At 44.5% G+C, this 13191-nt stretch overlaps 1 long non-coding RNA gene across 1 annotated transcript in view; it reads left to right on the top strand.

Annotated features, from left to right (window-relative positions):
* Positions 1-4614, top strand: part of LOC142590704 (uncharacterized) — a 166650-nt gene extending 162036 nt beyond the window's left edge. The window contains exon 5 of the long non-coding RNA XR_012830228.1: positions 4321-4614. This is a non-coding gene — a long non-coding RNA (uncharacterized LOC142590704). The remainder of the gene's footprint in view (positions 1-4320) is intronic.
* Positions 4615-13191: the final 8577 nt, after the last annotated feature.

The following is a 13191-nucleotide window of genomic DNA, read 5'->3' as shown; positions in this document are numbered from 1 at the left end:
TCGATCCCGCGACCTCGTGCTCAGCAGCCCAACACCATAGCCACTGAGCAACCACGGCGGGTATGAATGAATACAGTGAACAGACTCTTGCGTACAAGCAGCGGTGCTGAAAAGCGCACCAGACCGACGACGCGGCTGGTGGCGTCTCTCTCCAACAATGGGCCGCCTCTGTCTTAAACCCCTTTGGGCGCCCCATCGTCGGCAGAAACGAGGCAATACCGGTGCTGACGTCAATCGCGCCGTTTTTCTCTTTCGTCGAAGCAGAAGTCCAAGCTGCATAAAACCGGCGCCATCACTGGCAACCCCTTTAGGAATTTGGCCGTTTGTTAAACTCACCTTCTCCGAACCTGATCGGGATCGAAGCGTGGAGACTGTCTGTGCGCTATTATACCTTTCCCCATGTCGTTTTCTGTTGCTGAATGGGGGAGGGGGGGAGATACGACGGTGGGGGCCAGTGGCTACAGCAGCGAGGTCATCACAGCATTTCAAAGCTGCAAGTTTGGCCGTGAAAGGTGCTTTGTCAAGAAGGACTGTCTGGCACAGCAGCACCCCCGTCAACAAGCATTGGATCAGGAGGACGAGCTGCCCAGCGTGTCTCAGCTGAATTCATGTGACTGGTCAGCAGGCTCATGCAAGGGTCTGGATGCGAAACTTTCAGGAGCACAGTTTTCTCTTCTGGTGTTCTCCACGACCACGCAAGGACTCCAGGTTCCTGAATAAGACGAACTCTACAGGCCAACCATTGTCTAACCTCGCCGAAAGCTGCAAGTGCCCTTGGCACACCCCTCGAATTGCCACACCAGACCTCAAACAAATGAAACCTGACGACGAAAGTTCACGATCTCAAATAAAGCGGAACGATGTGCGTATCTCATGGCGACAAGAGCAAGATCAGACCTCGATTTCAGGTGTTCTTAAGACAACAGTTTCTACAGAATACAACAATTCTAATTGCAATATGAATAATTTTACTATCGCTGCGTAGGCAGGTGAATCAAATGACCGAAGAAGCTAACAAAAGCTCAAAGGCTTCGTTCCCGAATCGTTTCCCAAAGTGATTCGTGTAAAGCTCTTCCCGAGTTGGAAACAATCGAGGCTATGTACACCTTTCATGAGAAATACATTGTAGAAAAGGCAACACTACGGGACCATTCAGATGGTCCAAAAAAAAAAGCACTTTCTGAAATCTGGCTACGCTAAGTGAAATTAAAAAAGAACAGTTTCGGAACAATACGAGACACGTATCCGAGACAAATATTCGACATAAGGACATTTCCTTAATTGTCTGCGCGTGACACAGTTAACCAAATCATAATTGTTTCGTAAGCGATTGTCGACTGTAAAGCGGGCAAGTTGGTAAAGAGCAAGGCTGTCGCAGATCATTTAATTTTGCCCCCGAAAGTCATGACGCAAATGCTGAGAGCCGCTAATCTGTCTGCCTGGGCGCCACTTCACAAAATTACGGAATGGCATCCGACAGCTGCAAGCTACATCCGTAATAGCCCTCCGGTTAGCGCCGTCTAAATGCAGTCGGAAAAACGAGTATCACATTTTCAAAGCACAAAAAGGTTCTACCAAACTATGAAACAAATACTCAAATCCACGCGAACGCCATTAAATAAAGGTTAATCTAGATTCTACACTGACACAACTAAAGCACACTATACTTAAATCAACACGCAATCAAAGTTGAGCAGTTTGGCTCTGCCTAGCCTACATATATATATACGTAAATACAACAAGCGGAAATTGACGCTTTCTTCACTCAAGCGTTTAGCAATCAGGTTTTAGTAGAAAATGAACAACAAACCAACAAGATTTCTATTTATCGTGAACAGAAAAGACTAACAGCCTAAAACAATGCGCTTTTCCTCGACCATTTCATACGCTCAATACACGACTCAACTTATGTCGCAATGAAAACTATATAAATGAGTACTAAAATCACACATAACAGAATGGGCTTTCAAAGTACCGTGTTTTTAATCACCCAGTTTTCACAAACACAGCTTCTTAGGCGTGCTCGAGTGGGTCGGCCATTCCTGAGTCTGTGCACTGTAAAATCGCGAGACAAGAACAAAACTGAGTTGCTCGAAGCACTTGCAGCCTTCCTGTGGCCTCCAAATGCTGGTAGAGCGCCGCATTCACGGACCAGCCTGCACGCTGTCCCTTTGTACGCTAGGCGGTCGCCTTTCCCTCGGGAAGAGATCGGCCATTGTAGCGGGCTTTCGAGCATACCCGACGCTTCGCTACGTTCTTCTGCGTACAATGCTTTGACACCACTGACAACAGGCAACATTTGCGGCATTTGAATTTCTGCGAAATTCGCCCCTTCCCGACGCGCCTCACGCCTATTGTAGATTTGGGCCTGCGCCTTTCTTTGTTTGGCATACTTTGCAGAGCCCGCGGCATGGGCACACGCGCTTGAAGTTGCACTGCCTAGTTGTGTTGCGTCCATCGTTACGGTTGTGTCACATCCATCGTTGCGGCTGAGTCGCGGAGCACCCGCTTGCGTCTGTCGTTTACAAGCATTTCCTGTGTATACGGCTGCGAAAGTCGCACACTCTAGTCTGACTGCCGCATGCTTGCAAACGCCACTTTCTTTTTACAATTTGTGGCCATGTGACCTTCATCTTTGCAGCTGTAACCTACAACTGGTCTCTGTGCATCAAACCTGCGATTAATATCAGCAAACGCCTTTGAAGTGCCCGCTTTTTCAGATTCCCCTTCGCGCCCTTCTTTCGGCTGCACGCGTTGCTGTTCCCTTCCATAGTCCTTACGAGGACGGAATATTTTTCCTTCGGATTTCTTAGGTCAATATGCCTTTTTCTGGCCTTCACCACGCTGTGCTGCCTTCCTCGCAAATTCCTACGCGTTGCGTACTCCTCCGCACGCTCATCAGCCTTGCCCAAGTTCATCTCTGTGAGCCCCTCTTGAAGCCACAACCTCGTCTTTTCTGAAATGCACCTATAAAACGACTCGATGGCGATGCATTCTGTTACTTCATCGGGGTCACCATAGACTTCCGCACTCTTAAGCCATTCCTGCAGGTTAGCTTTAATCTAATAGGCGAAGTCCTGGTGAGATTCATTACCTTTCTGCGCATGCCTGAAATGTTTTGAGAATGCTTCTGTTGGCAAACGTTATTTGCGCAATAGTGTCCTTTGCACCTTGTCATAAGCTTCAGCATCCTCTTAACTGAGGCGAGCTATTACATCGGCGGCCTGCCGTGAAGAAGTGTTAACAATTTTTGTGGCTAGCTTTCGGGAGAGAACCCAGCCTGCTCACACATCTGCTCAAAATTCACAAGAAAGAGTGGGATGTCCTCGCCAACCCTGAGCGGCTGCAGGAACTCTTTCATATTTATGTTTACCGACTCCTGCACAGAGGGAGCAAGGGTATCCGATCTTCCAGCTTTTTCAGAGTCAGTTGATGTTGTCTCTTGGCAGCTCTCTCCCTTTGCTCACGCTCCTGAGCAGCTGTTTTTCTATCCTGAATAGCCTCATGAGCTTCCTGGGCCTACTGGATTGTTACTTCCTCTGCCTCTATAATTGCCAGGATGTGTTGTTTTCGCTCTGCAGGTGTTTTCGCTCTGCAGGACCAACCGCAATGCCCAGCTTCTTGCAAATTTCAAGAATCTCCTGTACTTTGAACTTGCGAATGCTGACACTGCACTCCGCCTCGTTTATCCTCTGCTAATAACTAAACGGCAAAACCATCCAATTCTTGGCTGACCGAACAAAGTAACAAAATACGACAAAACGTCAAAACCTACTAACAACAAAGTGCACTAGCTAGGTTCGGCAATACAAGAGGTAAAATTCGTGCACTCCCCAAATGCGGGTAGCTGACGTTGGCTGATCCCACCAAGCTACCTCCACTGTTAGGAATGGGGTTTCGTGGCCGATGCGTTGTCGAGTTGATGTCGTGCCGGGGCAGTCATCAGGATAAATTCAGGGACGGTAGAAAGGCTTTATACACGTATTTGCACGTTTGAATGAACTGTTTTCATGCGGGATGCAGTTGATGTGTCGGAAGCTGCCACGTAAGTTGCACTGGTATTATAGTTAATTACGGAAAAAGACGCTGCTGTTGTCGGTCTGCGTTATGCTCACATTGAAATGTCACCTTTTCGTTATTGCATGAAATGTTGACAAACTTAGCGCTGTGGTGCCGTAGTGCGACAGTGACTTTTAGTTGTGTTTAATCATGTTAAATACGTTTCCGTAAACGATTGACCAGTTATGTTCGCGAGTAACTTTCTCATTTGGAAATTTTCTGCGTACCTCCTTCTTAAACGCGTTCGGCCTTCAATTTCAGCGGCACAAGTGGTGGAAAGCTACCAGGGCTCGGGTTCTTTCGTTGGTTGGCCGTGAACGTGCCGTGGGCTTGGAGCCTTCACTGTTGCTACAAGACCCCACGAATTTTACCGTGCGGTGCTGCGTGTGCAGCTTAATTGTATTTGTTTAATCTCTATCGTGAAAGTGCGATCCATAGACTTAATAAAATCTTGCATTTCTACTCGACTACAGCAAGCGCCATGTAAGCAGTGCAGATAGTTACATTAGCGCACAACTGTAGAGCTTGTACAAAAAAGCATAAAATACAGTACGATTTAGCATTGTCACACTTTAAGGAGGTTTGTTTGCATGCTTTTATTTAGGCAACTTATCTGTTTCATTTAGCATTGTTCTGCAGGAGTCACAGCCCTCGACCAGCCAGTTGGACCTACAAGTAGTCCCACTACAAGAGTAAATTTCTGGCGTGTCATTGGCATTTTTGTGCAATGAGCTATGACTTATTCAATTGCAGCTTACCATTTTTCTTTTTACGAGCTAGCACAAGCATGCGTGTAAGATGCCAGACTGTGTTGCCTAAGTTCCTTTTTCGTTTTTCTCCTCATCATACACCCCAGTGCCCCACACAAACACAATGCCACAAGGCTTCCAGACACCGCCTAAGGCTGGCACTCTGCAGATAATTGCGGAAGACCAGAAGAGGCTGGCCGAGGCAGTGGAGGGTCTGCGGGTTGACACAGCACACTCATGTGTAATCTTTAATTGCAAACCGTTTTTGCAAACACGCAAAGTGCTTGGCTTTTGAAGCCATCAGAAAAGGCCTTCATGCAGCTTAGGGGCTTATTTTCTGAAAAATGCCCTGTATTAGCCTTTCTTGCTCTTTTGCTGTTAACTCATCAGTTTATTCACATGTAATGTATGTTAACTAGAACAACAGGAATATCATAAGGTGCAATGCAAAGAATGTACAGAATCTAGAAACGCATCACTTTGAGCAACCTGGCGTATGGGGCAATGCAAGCCTTGCTTGTGCTTACAAATGAGCATCAATGTCATTACTATCCAAAGCAGGCGAAACAGGCAATTGGTGACTGTGTAGAGGCAAGATTTGCAGAATTTGCAAGGAATATACTGAATAAAGAATACTTTCTTCTAGAAGTGCAATAACATGAAGTAGACCTGGTGAAGCACCAGCAGTAAAACAACAAAAAATGAAATAAATTTCACTACTTACGCCTATGTCAGCATAATACAAGATGTGGAAGTGTTATGTAGGTTAAATTAGAGTGATCATAGGTCTCAAATTTCTATGAATTTTGAAGAGAAGAGCGAAATTAGTCAAGGGAAGAATAAACCAACGTATATCCAGTGAGGGTGAGAACAGATTATATCATGTTTTTCACAAATAATTAGGTATCTATAGATAGAACAGAAAAAAGGAAAGAGTGAGCAGATAGTAACCTTGATTTAATGAATGGAACATTACAATACTACAAAGATGAAATTTAACGAGGATATAAGGCACCAGAGCAACACGTAGACAACTTTTCTGAAGTAACAAACCGTATGATAAATTAGCATGAAGGTGTGTAGCCTCATAAATAAAACAGAACTCACCAAAATGGCAGAGCTGATGGAGAGAAAAATTATTAGGGATAACCAAATTACAGCATTGGAAGGAGTAAGGAATCAGTAAAGAATTCAAGCAGCATGATATCTGCGAGAAGAAACTTGGCATAGGCGACATTGAGATGTATGCACTGAAAGAAAATTAGGGCAATTCAATATTCTACAAAACATTCACCAAGGTGATTACGGGAAAGTCACTACAACGCTTGATTCAAACCAACCCAAACAGAAACAGCCTCCAGGTCATCATCATCATCATCATCAGCCTGGTTACGCCCATTGCAGGGCAAAGGCCTCTCCCGTACTTCTCCAACAACCCCGGTCATGTACTAATTGTGGCCATGCCGTCCCTGCAAACTTCATAATCTCATCCGCCCACCTAACTTTCTGCCGCCCCCTGCTACGCTTCCCTTCCCTTGGGATCCAGTCCGTAACCCTTAATGACCATCGGTTATCTTCCATCCTCATTACATGTCCTGCCCATGCCCATTTCTTTTTCTTGATTTCAACTAAGATGTCATTAACTCGCGTTTGTTCCCTCACCCAATCTGCTCTTTTCTTATCCCTTAACGTTACACCTATCATTCTTCTTTCCATAGCTCGTTGTGTCGTCCTCAATTTGAGTAGAACCCTTTTCGTAGGCCTCCAGGTTTCTGCCCCGTAGGTGAGTACTGGTAAGACAGCAGCTATTATATACTTTTCTCTTGAGGGATAACGGCAACCTGCAGTTCATGATTTGGGACTGCCTGCCAAACGCACTCCAGCCCATTCTTATTCTTCTGATTATTTCCGTCTCATGATCCGGATCCGCCGTCACTACCTGCCCTAAGTAGATGTATTCCCTTACGACTTCCAGTGCCTCGCTGCCTATTGTAAATTGCTGTTCTCTCCCGAGACTGTTAAGCACTACTTTAGTTTTCTGCATATTAATTTTTAGACCCACTCTTCTGCTTTGCCTCTCCAGGTCAGTGAGCATGCATTGCAATTGGTCCCCTGAGTTACTAAGCAAGGCAATATCATCAGCGAATCGCAAGTTACGAAGGTATTCTCCATTAACTTTTATCCCCAATTCTTCCCAATCCAGGTCTCTGAATACCTCCTGTAAACAGGCTGTGAATAGCATTGGAGATATCGTATCTCCCTGCCTGACGCCTTTCTTTATTGGGATTTTGTTGCTTGCTTTATGGGGGACTACGGTGGCTGTGGAGCCGCTCTAGATATCTTCCAGTATTTTTACATATGGCTCATCTACACCCTGATCCCGTAATGCCTCCATGACTGCTGAGGTTTCGACTGAATCAAACGCTTTCTCGTAATCAATGAAAGCTATATATAAGGGTTGGTTATATTCTGCACATTTCTCTATCACTTGATTGATAGTGTGAATATGGTCTATTGTTGAGTAGCCTTTACGGAATTCGGCCTGGTCCTTTGGTTGACAGAAGTCTAAGGTGTTCCTGATTCTATTTGCAATTACCTTAGTAAATACTTTGTAGGCAACGGACAGTAAGCTGATCGGTCTATAATTTTTCAAGTCTTTGGCGTCCCCTTTTTTTTGGATTAGGATTATGTTAGCGTTCTTCCAAGATTCCGGTACGCTCGAGGTCATGAGGCATTGCGTATACAGGGTGGCCAGTTTCTCTAGAACAATCTGTCCACCATCCTTCAACAAATCTGCTGTTACCTGATCCTCCCCAGCTGCCTTCCCCCTTTGCATATCTCCTAAGGCCTCCAGGTATGAGCTTTCAATAATGGAAGACATTCATGTCATCAGTAAGGTCATTTAAAAATTTGCAGAGCACAAGAAACTTTTTACATGGCTGCATTTATAGCAAAAAGGCATTTGGAGTAATTAGATACACATACAGTCATAAACGTTGTAGATCATAGAGCACAAGAAGCAGATTGCCTTGGGAAATATCAAGACTGTGCAGCTATATTAATTCGCCACGCAAAGTGGAATAGCAATCAAGAAAAGTGTAAGGTAAGGAGACAAAGTCACGCAGCTGCTATTCAATGCATGGTTGGAAGTGTTCAAACTACCACAGTTAGGTGGACCTAGAGTGAGTATTGGAAGGTTGAATAATATGAAAAAGATAAAGGTAAACTTCACTAACTTGATGAGATAACAGTTCATGAGTGACTTTCAGCCGGCAGAACCTATGGAAGAGTGTCTTTACCCAGGTGAAATATCAATAGCAGGTACTGATACAAAGCAAGAAACTTATAAAAAAATTTAATGGGTTGAAGAGCACATGGAAGGCATTACGGAATCATGATCACCATGTTACCGATATCCTTGAAGAAAGTTTAGAATCATTGCATTGTACCGGTTATACGATATGGGACATAACCCTGGAGGTTAACAAAGAAACTTGAGAAGTCGAGGACTGTGCAGAAAGCGACGTAACAAAAATTGTTGAAGATTGCATTAGGGCAGGAAGACAGTGGCGTAGTAAACCGTAGGAACTGATACGCTAGTTGAGATTAAGAAAAGAATAGAGTCGGGAGGCAGGCCATGCATGTGTTCAATCAATTGTTGCCAATTCATAACAGGGGATTACATAAGCGTGACAGAATGAATGGCAAGGAGAAAGAACTGCAGCCGAGGATGGTAGGAAATTGCGTAATGGGACAAAAATATGTTTGTAGGCATAGGATGCAATCAGCTCACATATGACGGGATTGTAGGGAGAGGCATTTGTTGTGCAGTGAACAAAAATAGGTTTGTGGTGCTGACAGTAGAGACTCGTGAAGGTGCAGAGACACCTGAGCTGCTGGCACACTAATCAAAATGACAATTGGCTCTGAATAAGGCAACCCAGTTACGAAAAATAATGCAACGTTGTCCTGACACATTGTTTTATTATGCATACTACACTAAAGGCTTGCACAGTTAAGGGCGCTTAGTACCAATATTGCAACATGCATTTTTCTTCGTAAATAATTATTTATACGTGGTTGATTCATTCCAACAATCCACTTTTCTTGCAACAAACATTCTGCTGCTGGAGGCACTCTACCGCCTGGTGGCAGTAGGGGAGCGCCAGGCACGTGCTTTTGACAGTGTGGCAGAGGTCCAGGCGGCTGCTCTGCAACAGCAGTATCGGTGCCCTCACTGCTCTCCAGTCAAGCCCCCAGAAGACACCGTATAAAGGGGCTTTCAGTTTATTATTTTGTTTATTATTCAAGAGCATGAATAAAATTATTGCAATAAACGTTGTGCTGTGCATATTAGGACACTTGTAACGCGCACTTGTGTCTTCAATATGGGCAAAAACGTAAGACAACCTGTGCCACTCTTGGACCATGTAAATGAAAAATACACTATTGCAGCATAGACGTCATTGTGCTGTTTGTTCTTTCTATGTGCAAGAATACAGTGCCAGTTGATTAGCCACAAGATTAAAGGTGTGTGTAATTCACAATGAAAAGACAGGGAACACAGCAGGAGATCAATAATGCTGTCACCTGTGCAGTGTGCATATGGATGCAACACTCCCCAATTCAAACGTGCCATTACACGCATGTTAGATAACACAAATTCTTTAACAATGTCATATATTCGCATGTACTAATTTTCGCAGCTTAAGCCCTTGCATTGTTCACTTGTGATATATCTTTTTCATAGACCAAATAATGCTACACTTTGTCTTTTTGTGTTCTACAAAAAGCAGCCTCCTCTACAGTCGCATACAACTTCAGAAGGCAGGAGAGGCCCCGCTCAAATGACCAAAGCGCAGCGGCCGATTGCCTCTACGTCTAAAGAAATAGTCCTTCTCCAACGAACGGGTATATTGTGTCCGGCGGCACGACGTCTGTCTAGAGTGCGTGCCCATTGGTACAGGCTTGTGTTCACCTGCCTTTGATGTGCAGATTCCGGGGCTTCCTAAAGTTGTATCCGACTATAGAATCACCTAATGTCTTGCACCGGTTGCATAGATTTTGGCAGCTTGATAGCACACAATGATCAAGAATAGAAATCTATAAAGGCATCCAAGCAAAGCTTGCTGGCCACACTCCCATTATGAGGGGCTGTAAAAAGGTCTCAGCAAATATTCCCCGTGACGTACTTGAAGAAGAGGTGGGGTTTGGTTCTTCTTTAGAATCAAAAACAGATTACAGTGATTGTTGTGGAGAGCGTCAAAACAAACCGAGCTTGGTTATCTGCACAGCCTGTGATGGAAGCTTGCGCTTCACATGAGAAACAAACTGCTCTGTCCAGTACAGTTGCTGAGTCCGCTGTGGCGCCTATTATGTGAACAGTGTCAATATACAAATTTCACTTTAAGGCCATTCATTTCACCATAATTTTTGCATGAAGCTTCTTTCAATCACTCCTTGTATTATATGAGCAAGTGGATTTGAAAGCAAAGCTTTGTCTGCGAACCTTCAGACTTCCATAATTGTGTGGCAAGGTACTGGCATGTTGTCGAATAGCTCACATTTCTCGGTCCTGCACCAATGAAGCGCAATGCTCTATTTTAAATTGAATCGCGCAAGAATGCGACGCACACAAAGAAGAGTAACACACACACAGCAGAGCGTTCTGCTGTCTGTATTTCTCTCCTTTGTGTCCCGTCGAATTGTTGTGCAATTCAACTTCAAGCTTCTATACCAATGCACCCAGTTTTCAACCTCATCAATGCTCAAGTTGTTAGGCCACAATGGCGCACGTCTTTGAAATGTACTAACACAAATTATCTCTCCGAAAAATCACCATAAGCGTTAAATCTTGCGGCACAGGTGTGTGCATGTGCAATAATCTTTACCACTAAACTCACAGGAATCAAGGGAGCAAGTATTAACCAGCCTTACTGCTGCTGCCATCATCATCATCATCATCATCATCATCATCATCATCATCATCATCATCATCATCCTGGTTACGCCCACTGCAGGGCAAAGGCCTCTCCCATACTTCTCCAACAACCCCGGTCATGTACTAATTGTGGCCATGCCGTCCCTGCAAACTTCTTAATCTCATCCGCCCACCTAACTTTCTGCCGCCCCCTGCTACGCTTCCCTTCCCTTCGGATCCAGTCCGTAACCCTTAATGACCATCGGTTATCTTCCCTCCTCATTACATGTTCTGCCCATGCCCATTTCTTTTTCTTGATTTCAACTAAGATGTCATTAACTCGCGTTTGTTCGCTCTCCCAATCTGCTCTTTTCTTATCCCTTAACGTTACACCTATCATTCTTCTTTCCATAGCTCGTTGTGTCGTCCTCAATTTGAGTAGAACCCTTTTCGTAAGCCTCCAGGTTTCTGCCCCGTAGGTGAGTACTGGTAAGACACAGCTATTATATACTTTTCTCTTGAGGGATAACGGCAACCTGCTGTTCATGATTTGGGAATGCCTGCCAAACGCACTCCAGCCCATTCTTATTCTTCTGATTACTTCCGTCTCATGATCCGGATCCGCCGTCACTACCTGCCCTAAGTAGATGTATGCCCTTACGACTTCCAGTGCCTCGCTGCCTATTGTAAATTGCTGTTCTCTCCCGAGACTGTTAAGCATTACTTTAGTTTTCTGCATATTAATTTTTAGACCCACTCTTCTGCTTTGCCTCTCCAGGTCAGTGAGCATGAATTGCAATTGGTCCCCTGAGTTACTAAGCAAGGCAATATCATCAGCGAATCGCAAGTTACTAAGGTATTCTCCATTAACATTTATCACCAATTCTTCCCAATCCAGGTCTCTGAATACCTCCTGTAAACACGCTGTGAATAGCATTGGAGATATCGTATCTCCCTGCCTGACGCCTTTCTTTATTGGGATTTTGTTGCTTGCTTTATGGAGGACTATGATGGCTGTGGAGCCGCTATAGATATCTTCCAGTATTTTTACATATGGCTCATCTACACCCTGATTCCGTAATGCCTCCATGACTGCTGAGGTTTCGACTGAATCAAACGCTTTCTCGTAATCAATGAAATCTATATATAACGGTTGCTTATATTCTGCACATTTCTCTATCACTTGATTGATAGTGTGAATATGGTCTATTGTTGAGTAGCCTTTACGGAATCCTGCCTGGTCCTTTGGTTGACAGAAGTCTAAGGTGTTCCTGATTCTATTTGCAATTACCTTAGTAAATACTTTGTAGACAACAGACAGTAAGCTGATCGGTCTATAATTTTTCAAGTCTTTGGCGTCCCCTTTCTTATGGATTAGGATTATGTTAGCGTTCTTCCAAGATTCCGGTACGCTCGAGGTCATGAGGCATTGCGTATACAGGGTGGCCAGTTTCTCTAGAACAATGTGTCCACCATCCTTCAACAAATCTGCTGTTACCTGATCCTCCCCAGCTGCCTTCCCCCTTTGCATATCTCCTAAGGCTTTCTTTACTTTTTCCGGCGTTACCTTCGGGATTTCGAATTCCTCTAGACTATTTTCTCTTCCATTATCCTCGTGGGTGCCACTGGTACTGTATAAATCTCTATAGAACTCCGCAGCCACTTGAACTATCTCATCCATATTACTAATGATATTGCCGGCTTTGTCTCTTAACGCATACATCTGATTCTTGCCAATTCCTAGTTTCTTCTTCACTGTTTTTAGGCTTCCTCCGTTCCTGAGAGCATGTTCAATTCTATCCATATTATACTTCCTTATGTCAGCTGTCTTACGCTTGTTGAATAACTTCGAAAGTTCTGCCAGTTCTATTCTATCTGTAGGGTTAGATGCTTTCATACATTGGCGTTTCTTGATCAGATCTTTCGTCTCCTGGGATAGTTTGCTGATATCCTGCCTAACGGAGTTACCACCGACTTCCATTGCACACTCCTTAATGATGCCCACAAGATTGTCGTTCATTGCTTCAACACTAAGGTCCTCTTCCTTAGTTAAAGCTGAATACCTGTTCTGTAGCTTGATCTGGAATTCCTCTATTTTCCCTCTTACCGCTAACTCATTGATCGGCTTCTTATGTACCAGTTTCTTCCGTTCCCTCCTCAGGTCTAGGCTAATTGGAGTTCTTACCATCCTGTGGTCACTGCAGCGCACCTTGCCGAGCACGTCCACATCTTGTATGATGCCAGGGTTAGCGCAGAGTATGAAGTCTATTTCATTTCTAGTCTCGCCGTTCGGGCTCCTCCACGTCCACTTTCGGCTATCCCGCTTGCGGAAGAAGGTATTCATTATCCTCCTATTATTCTGTTCCGCAAACTCTACTAATAACTCTCCCCTGCTATTCCTAGTGCCTATGCCATATTGCCCCACTGCCTTGTCTCCAGACTGCTTCTTGCCAACCTTGGCAT

This window comes from Dermacentor variabilis, chromosome 8, assembly GCF_050947875.1.
Source record: "Dermacentor variabilis isolate Ectoservices chromosome 8, ASM5094787v1, whole genome shotgun sequence".
NCBI classification, from domain to species: domain Eukaryota; kingdom Metazoa; phylum Arthropoda; class Arachnida; order Ixodida; family Ixodidae; genus Dermacentor; species Dermacentor variabilis.
This window is presented reverse-complemented; position numbering and strand designations above follow the sequence as displayed.